Source organism: Palaemon carinicauda, chromosome 2, assembly GCF_036898095.1.
Source record: "Palaemon carinicauda isolate YSFRI2023 chromosome 2, ASM3689809v2, whole genome shotgun sequence".
Lineage (NCBI taxonomy): Eukaryota > Metazoa > Arthropoda > Malacostraca > Decapoda > Palaemonidae > Palaemon > Palaemon carinicauda.
The window spans coordinates 64,259,144-64,266,412 of NC_090726.1; the positions used below are offsets into that span (position 1 = coordinate 64,259,144).

Consider the following 7,269-nt stretch of genomic DNA (forward strand, 5'->3'; position numbering starts at 1 on the left):
TTTATTTTACATTCTGGGTTTTTAATTTTCATTACTTTTACTCGTGGCTTTCCTTTCCCAATGTGTTTCTCAGTGAAGGCTTCTCATACACGTTGCCTAGCGACCATTTGACATAGACTTTTCATACCAAAACAATCACTTGAATTTGTTGACAGTTTTCAAGGCATTGCTGATGGACAATAAGCATTTCACGTTGTTACTAATTGAATTTGAAGAGCTCATTAATTCTACACGTATCTCACATCATCATAAACATACCTAGACCAACCAAACGTGCGAGACATTGTCAAAATAACACACATTCAGAAGGAAAAGCTGCTAAAAGAGACTCCAAGTGTGAAAATTGTAATGGCAATACTGTATGTTCGTCAGTAATTTGTAAAGCTCTGTTTACGAATGAAGCTGTGAATATATCCAGTGATAGATACTTCATTATTAGCAATGAATATCAGGGGAGTGTTGTAAAATGGATGGCCTGTCTTTTTTGCCTCAAAAATAACACTACAATGGAATTAATTTCGAAATGTCTTGATTCAAGAATATTTGTGAATTGTAACAAATGTGAAATCATTATCAGTGATGAAAGTGGTTTGAGCAAATCTTTTTACAAGTAACATCAATACTTAGGCTATATACATAATACAATGTTGTTGGGTTTAGGGTATAATGGATTCACAAAATTATGCGAATGTTAAGAGTTTGGAGGAAATTATCTTCAACACTTATAAAAGGTATTCAAGTCATGTTACTAAGATGGCTATTCCTTAAGTAGAATTCTTTTATATGAATATTAAAGAACTGTTTAGATATTATGAAAATAAATTGTGAATTACAACAGAAAATGGTATACTGCCAGTAAGTGTGTCACTTGATAGCAGTTGGCAAAAGTGGGGGTGTATGTCAAATTATGGGGTTTGGAGCTGCAATTGAGACATACAGGGGTTGTGACAGATTATGAAACTCTGAGTAACTATTGTGGGACATTTAATTCTTATAAAAGAACACTAGAAAGTTAAAAGATAAATGATGGGAAATACAGAGAGCTAATGGCAGCTCAGAAGAACAAGTGTAACAAATTATAGCGGAAGAGTGGAGGTATTATCACCTGCCAACGAAGTAACCCACCTCCGAGAGACAACAAAAATTTGTCACTCAGCCATGAAACGAATGAACTCCCTCCTAACATGGAGTATCAAACAGCCTCCTAAGACTGTTTTACATTCAAGCAATTCGATCTCACATCGACTATGCAGCACCTACGCTCACCTCGCTGAGCGAAACTTAAAAAGCCTCCTTAGAAGTGGTACAAAACAATGCTATGAGACTCATCAGTGGCTCTCTAATGTGGACCAGACTCTGCTTGTAAAGAGTCGAAACTAACCTAATTTCCCTTTCAGCAAGGATCGACATCAGAAACTGCAGTATCATATTCAAGTCGATCAAAGGAGACAGAGACTGCCCTCTGAATAACAAACTTAAAAGACTCCTCCCTTTGCCGGAGGAGATTGATCCGCCAAAGACGCACGCAAAGAGACTGCTGGACACACTTAGAAGAATGCAGATGTAAAATGAAGCCTACAAGACAAAGGGGCAACAAAAGCACGATGGCTACATCACTTCTGGCCCTTTGTCTCTGAACTCCATCCAGTACAACTTCAGCATCCTTCCAGCTGCAAGTAAAGCTCTCTGGACACTAGAACAACTCACAGCAGCAGCCAAAAATGCAACTAGCAACACCTCAGCCCCCAACATCTACTATACTTATGGATCACTTGATCATGATATTCCTGCAGCTTAGTGGTTTCTCCATCAGGCTACAGAGAAAATTGGAGGCTTTCAAACCACGCCGCCACGCTAAAAACCGAGCTAGTGGCGATTGCCAAACCCCTACAACACTTGGCCAGTCTACATGGAGGAAACACAATAATCCACACAGACTCAAGAGCAGCCATTCTGGCCCTCAGCAACAAAGAACCCACTGAAAATGTCTACCTGATCACAGCAATACAGTACCTAGCCTTAGCTCACCAAGTCAACAACAGGCAAATAACCCTAAATTTGATCCCAAGTCACACTGGAATCACTGGCAATGATGAGGCCGATCACCTAGCCAAATCTGCCCTAATGTGCCAAAAATCAGTATTACACTTCAACCATCAAGGATCAAATAATAGCCTTTTGCAACATGCAAAAGACTAGCAAAGACGAGCCTTCCTTGATGGATCCAGATCAGCCATATGGTACATCGGAGCAACAAACCTAATCCTGTATCCACTTGCAAGAAAAATTCCCCGCCAAGTTGCAGTCATTATTTGCAGACTGCAACTGGGATATCTGTGCAACTGGCAAATCATCATTGATAACAACAAGGACCCAGCAGCACTACAGAGACCTGAAAGACCGTGCAACAACTGTCGGCAACTAACTGATGAACCTCTGCAACACTACCTATTGAATTGTCAAAAAACGAGCCTTCTAAGACAGGATTTCAACCCCAACATTCCTGTAACCGCGACAGCAATTGTAAAACACATTATTGCTAATTTTGATACATTCTCAGCCTTTCTCCACAGCTACCCTTCCCCTAAATAAAGTAATAACAGCACCAATTTGAACTTGGGTAACCTAACTTAAACCATGCTTAACCTCTTTTTAGCTCTTCTCCCACTTGCAATCTCTCTTCTCTCTTTATTGAAGTTTCAGGAATCCCTACCAACTAAACATTAATCTGAAAGCAAGTAAACGTCTCAATGACCACAATAAATAATTAAAATATTATTTCTACTTTTGTTCTAGTATTTTCAGATACAGGAATGTTTATTTCACCCTTTCTCTACTACTGACATCCGCTAACCAAACACATTTTAAGCTCTCTCCTACTCAGCTGAAACTTTATACTATTGCTCATCCCAAAATCTTAAGCTCAACCTACCAAGGAAGTTTTTTACTTCCTCTATACCAATATCTCTAACTAAACCTTTCCCAACTTCTTCCCGAGCCTTTCTACTCATCGGGACTTACTGCTGAACCTCTTTCTCTCAAACTAAACAATGGGAGCCAGTAGGCTCTTTTGGGGAGGATGCCTTCTCCACTCCATCACCTTCTTCTTTTCCTTTGACCCAAAGGAGGCTGGGGTGCCTCTAAAATAAGAAAAGCAAGCTGCTGATTACCCTTGACCCACATCCTATCCAAAACCACCTACAAATAAAAGTTGCTGATCATCCTTAACCAACATCCTATCCCAAAACCACCTTCAAATAAATGTTGCAGATTATCCCATAACCTAAATCAACTATAAACCTAAAAAAAAACCAACACCTACAGGCTGCAAGGAGCCCGTACCTGGCCATGAGTGCCAGGCAATCTAAAACAACAACATGGAATGGAGGTAAAGAAGGGAGCGCAGCCGTACACGTGTGGGCTCAATCAAGGGAATTTAAATTATGTTATGAGACAACGCTGTCAGATGGAGATAGCACTGCATTTGATAAAATAAAGAAAAAGAATGATGCCAAAAGACGAGGTTCCGATCAAAATCCCGAAGCTTAAAATCCCGAATGTCAAAATCCCTAAACTTAAAATCCCGAATGAATTAAAATCCTGAATTATCAAAATCCCGAATCTTAAAATCCCAAATTATCATAATCCCAGTAAATTATCCATTTGTCTTAACCATCTCTCTCTCCCTCTCTTGTACGAGCTTGGGGCAATTACCATTTTAGGCTTCTTGTAACGATGTCTTTTAGTTTAGTCTGTTCCTGTGTTATCATTAAGTCACTTCTCCATTGTGGTCTACAAAATACTAAAAGCATAAAGCCCATAACAACAATGGAAGAGATCTGTGAAATTGTTCCTTCGCAAAAAGGTTTTAATAAGTTGAATGCACATGGCTATTTGAAGGTGAAAGAGGAAATTTTAAACAATAGATACTAATGGTGTTGTGAAAGTAAGAAACTGCTTAATTGCAAAGGCCGAGCAATAACCATATTTTCAAATGAACAACATATTCTTAAAAAAAACTGTAGACCCCAACCATTCACCCAATGCAAGTGGAGCGAACGTTTCGAAGATCATAGGTGAAGTAAAAAAACCAAGCTAAAAAACACAAAAGATGCCCCATGTCAGATTATACAATCGTGTACAACCACTGCTTACCTGGAAATTGTTCCATGTTTGCCATCACAAAATGCACTTTGTCAAAAGATTAAAAGAATTCGGCAAGCTCATCATCTTCCAGAACCAAAGACTATTATTGATATAGAAGTTCCTCTGCTGCTGCAAAAAACATTATATGCTGAATTGTTTTTAGTGAAGGATTCGACTCTTGAAGGAGAGAGACTTCTAATGTTTACCACTAAAGCTAGTGTAGAGAAACTAGCACATGCTTCAATGTGGATCATGGACGGAACCTTCAAAACTGTCCCCACAATTTCTTATCAACTTTACACAATTCATGCCCCTGTTTGCTCAGATACTTCTAGAACATATCCGCTAGTATATATATATATATATTCTAATGACAGGAAAAAGTGAGTCACTTTATAAACGGTTATTTGAAGATTTGGTAGACTTTGCAGACGCGAATGGATTGTGTTTTAACCCTTGAATCATAATGACAGATCAAGAGTTAAGTGTAATCAAAGCCACAAAAAGTGAAATTGAAGCGGTTACCAATAAAGTTTGTTTTTTCCACTTTGGCCAGTGCATTTGGCGCAGACTTCAGTCAAGTGGATTGGCTATACGATAGGGTAACAGCGAAAATTTCAGTCTAAAACTATGTCATTTGTTTGCATTAGCATTCCTTCCATCTGCTGAAATGCCAGGAGCTTTCGATGAACTGAAACTGCATCTGCCTGATGAAGCTCATGAAGTTGTCGATTGGTTTGAAACTAATTATGTGCATGGCAGAATAAGAAAATATCTGCGAAACAGTGTAGCTGTTCGATTGCCTCCATTGTTTCTACCAAATTTGTGGTCTCTGTATGTATGAGTCTCTGTATGTATGAGTCTCTGTATGTATGAATGCTTCCAAAGTGGATTTCCTCGTACCCAGAACAATGTCGAAGCATGGCACAGGCGATGGGAAAATTTAGTAGGAAATGCGCATGTCGGTGTTTATCGTATAATTGGTGAGTTTCAAAAAGAGCAGCAGCACGTAATGAATGAATGTGAACGCATTCTGCGAGGCGAGTCTTGTCCAAAAAGAAAAAAATGTGTTATCCGTCATGAAGAAAGGATACAAAATATAGTTAACGATCGTGAAAACCGACCAGATCTTATGAACTATCTTTGGGCTATTGCTCATAATATTTCATTTTAAAATATTTCCATAGTCTAGTTTTAAATGTTTTAATGTATTCTCAATGATTCAAATACTGTTTTGTAAAGGTGTTGAAATAAAGGTATATCTTCTTTTTCTTTTTTGTTTTAAGTTTCCCCACAAAGTTAATCCTTTAATGATGTCGGACAAATCCCTTGTTTCCTTGCATATGGGACAATTACTGGTAATTTCAGACAAACGAATATATAAAAAGAGAGGATTAGAGAGCTGGCAATGGCCTACAAACAAAAAAAATAAAATAAAATAAAGCCATATTCAGTAAAATACTGAATAAGAAGATAGACTGGATAACAAATACTAAGTAAAATTTGTATAGAAATTATAAAATATTCTGTAAATCACCTAGATAGGTAGGGAATTATACAAAAAAAGAGAAAAGAAAGAAAGAATTAAAAAAAGAAAGAGAAAAACAAAACTTAAGGAATGGAGAATGGCTATAGTTTTCGGGATTCTGATCTTTCGGGAATCTAAATTTCGGTTTTCTGATAATTCAGGATTCTAATACATTCAGGATTTTAAGTTTCGGGATTTTGACATTCAGAATTTTAAGATTCGGGATTATGAACCAAACCCCATAAGACCATACTTTGATATAGAAGTAATTGTCAGGAAAATTGAAGGTGTCAACCATGTGTGTAAATAGTTTTGTAAAGCTTTAGAAAACCTGAAGATGACATGTGTGAAAGTAGTAAATGGGAGAAGGATGAAATTACTTGCTGGAAAAAATTAAGCTCACAGATCATGTTACTGAAGCTCTGGCTTTTTATTATGGACATGCAATTAGAACTTTTGCAGGAACAAGCATTGACGAAATGAGAAGAGCCCTATTTGCAGGATTCCATCACTGCTCTTCCACAGATGAATGTCATGATCATGATTATTGTGATAAGTCAGATAATTATTACTTTTAGCAAAATGAAGTGATGAATAATGAAGTTCCCCAGTCACATTTGTAGAAAATAAGATAAAATATATCTTATCTGCTTCTTATTTTTTCTTAAAAAGATCTCTGAAATTTGTTTAGCAATTATTAGTCCTCAATAATAAATTAACCCATTTCATCTCAGTGGTACAAATATGGCACATTAACAGCATGATGCGATATTGCATCATATATCACTCTGTGCTGAGACAAGCCTGAACAAGTGTGTTGGGAATGCACACCAAACCTGCTACAACATGTTCATATGAGTACAGTCCCTCAAAGCTGCCAGTCTGTGCTCTGCTGAAAAGAAGTGCCGCTGTTCTCTGCCCAAAACAATGGCTTCCAGTACAAAGAAAGTATATTTTGCACATTTCTTTGATAAATATGTTCTTTTGGTAATTGCATGTGTTGAACAAGTAATAAACTGACCTCTCAATTTAACTTTCATATTTGTCTAATCCATTCTTTTTTCTGCATATCATTTTATATTTGCTGTGCCATATATGGTTCGCTGAGCTAATGCAGGTACATTTTTTTCTGTGTACACATATTTTATGAATATCGTATTTGTAGCATATTCTAAATCCATTTCATGTTTCATATTTCAGATCACTGACTATGCATGACATTTTAGCTATATTAGAAGAAGACGATAGTCATGCAAAAGTTTACATTGAGCCTACAGATACAGGCCTATTGACTGATGAAGACTCTGCTGATGAAGACGATAGTGGATTGATAGATAATTTGTAAGGCAGACAACTGATTGGTAATGCTGAAGCTGTTTTCCATGACGGACGACGTACAACTGAAGATGATTGTGAACCTCAACTGAGTGGTAATGATGAAGCTATTTCCCACGAAGAACGTCGTACTGCTGAAGATGATGGTGCAGCTCATAGTTCTTCACCTATCAAAAGCTATAAGACCATTTGGCACTTCTCTCACACCTGGTGACTGTATGTTTCCCGAGGCAAATTATGCAAAATATAGGGATTTTACT

General features: G+C 37.4%; 1 pseudogene; it reads left to right on the top strand.

The window, feature by feature from the left end:
• The first annotated feature begins 1,046 nt into the window (after window positions 1–1,046).
• Window positions 1,047–7,019, top strand: LOC137617146 (uncharacterized; annotated as a pseudogene).
• Window positions 7,020–7,269: the final 250 nt, after the last annotated feature.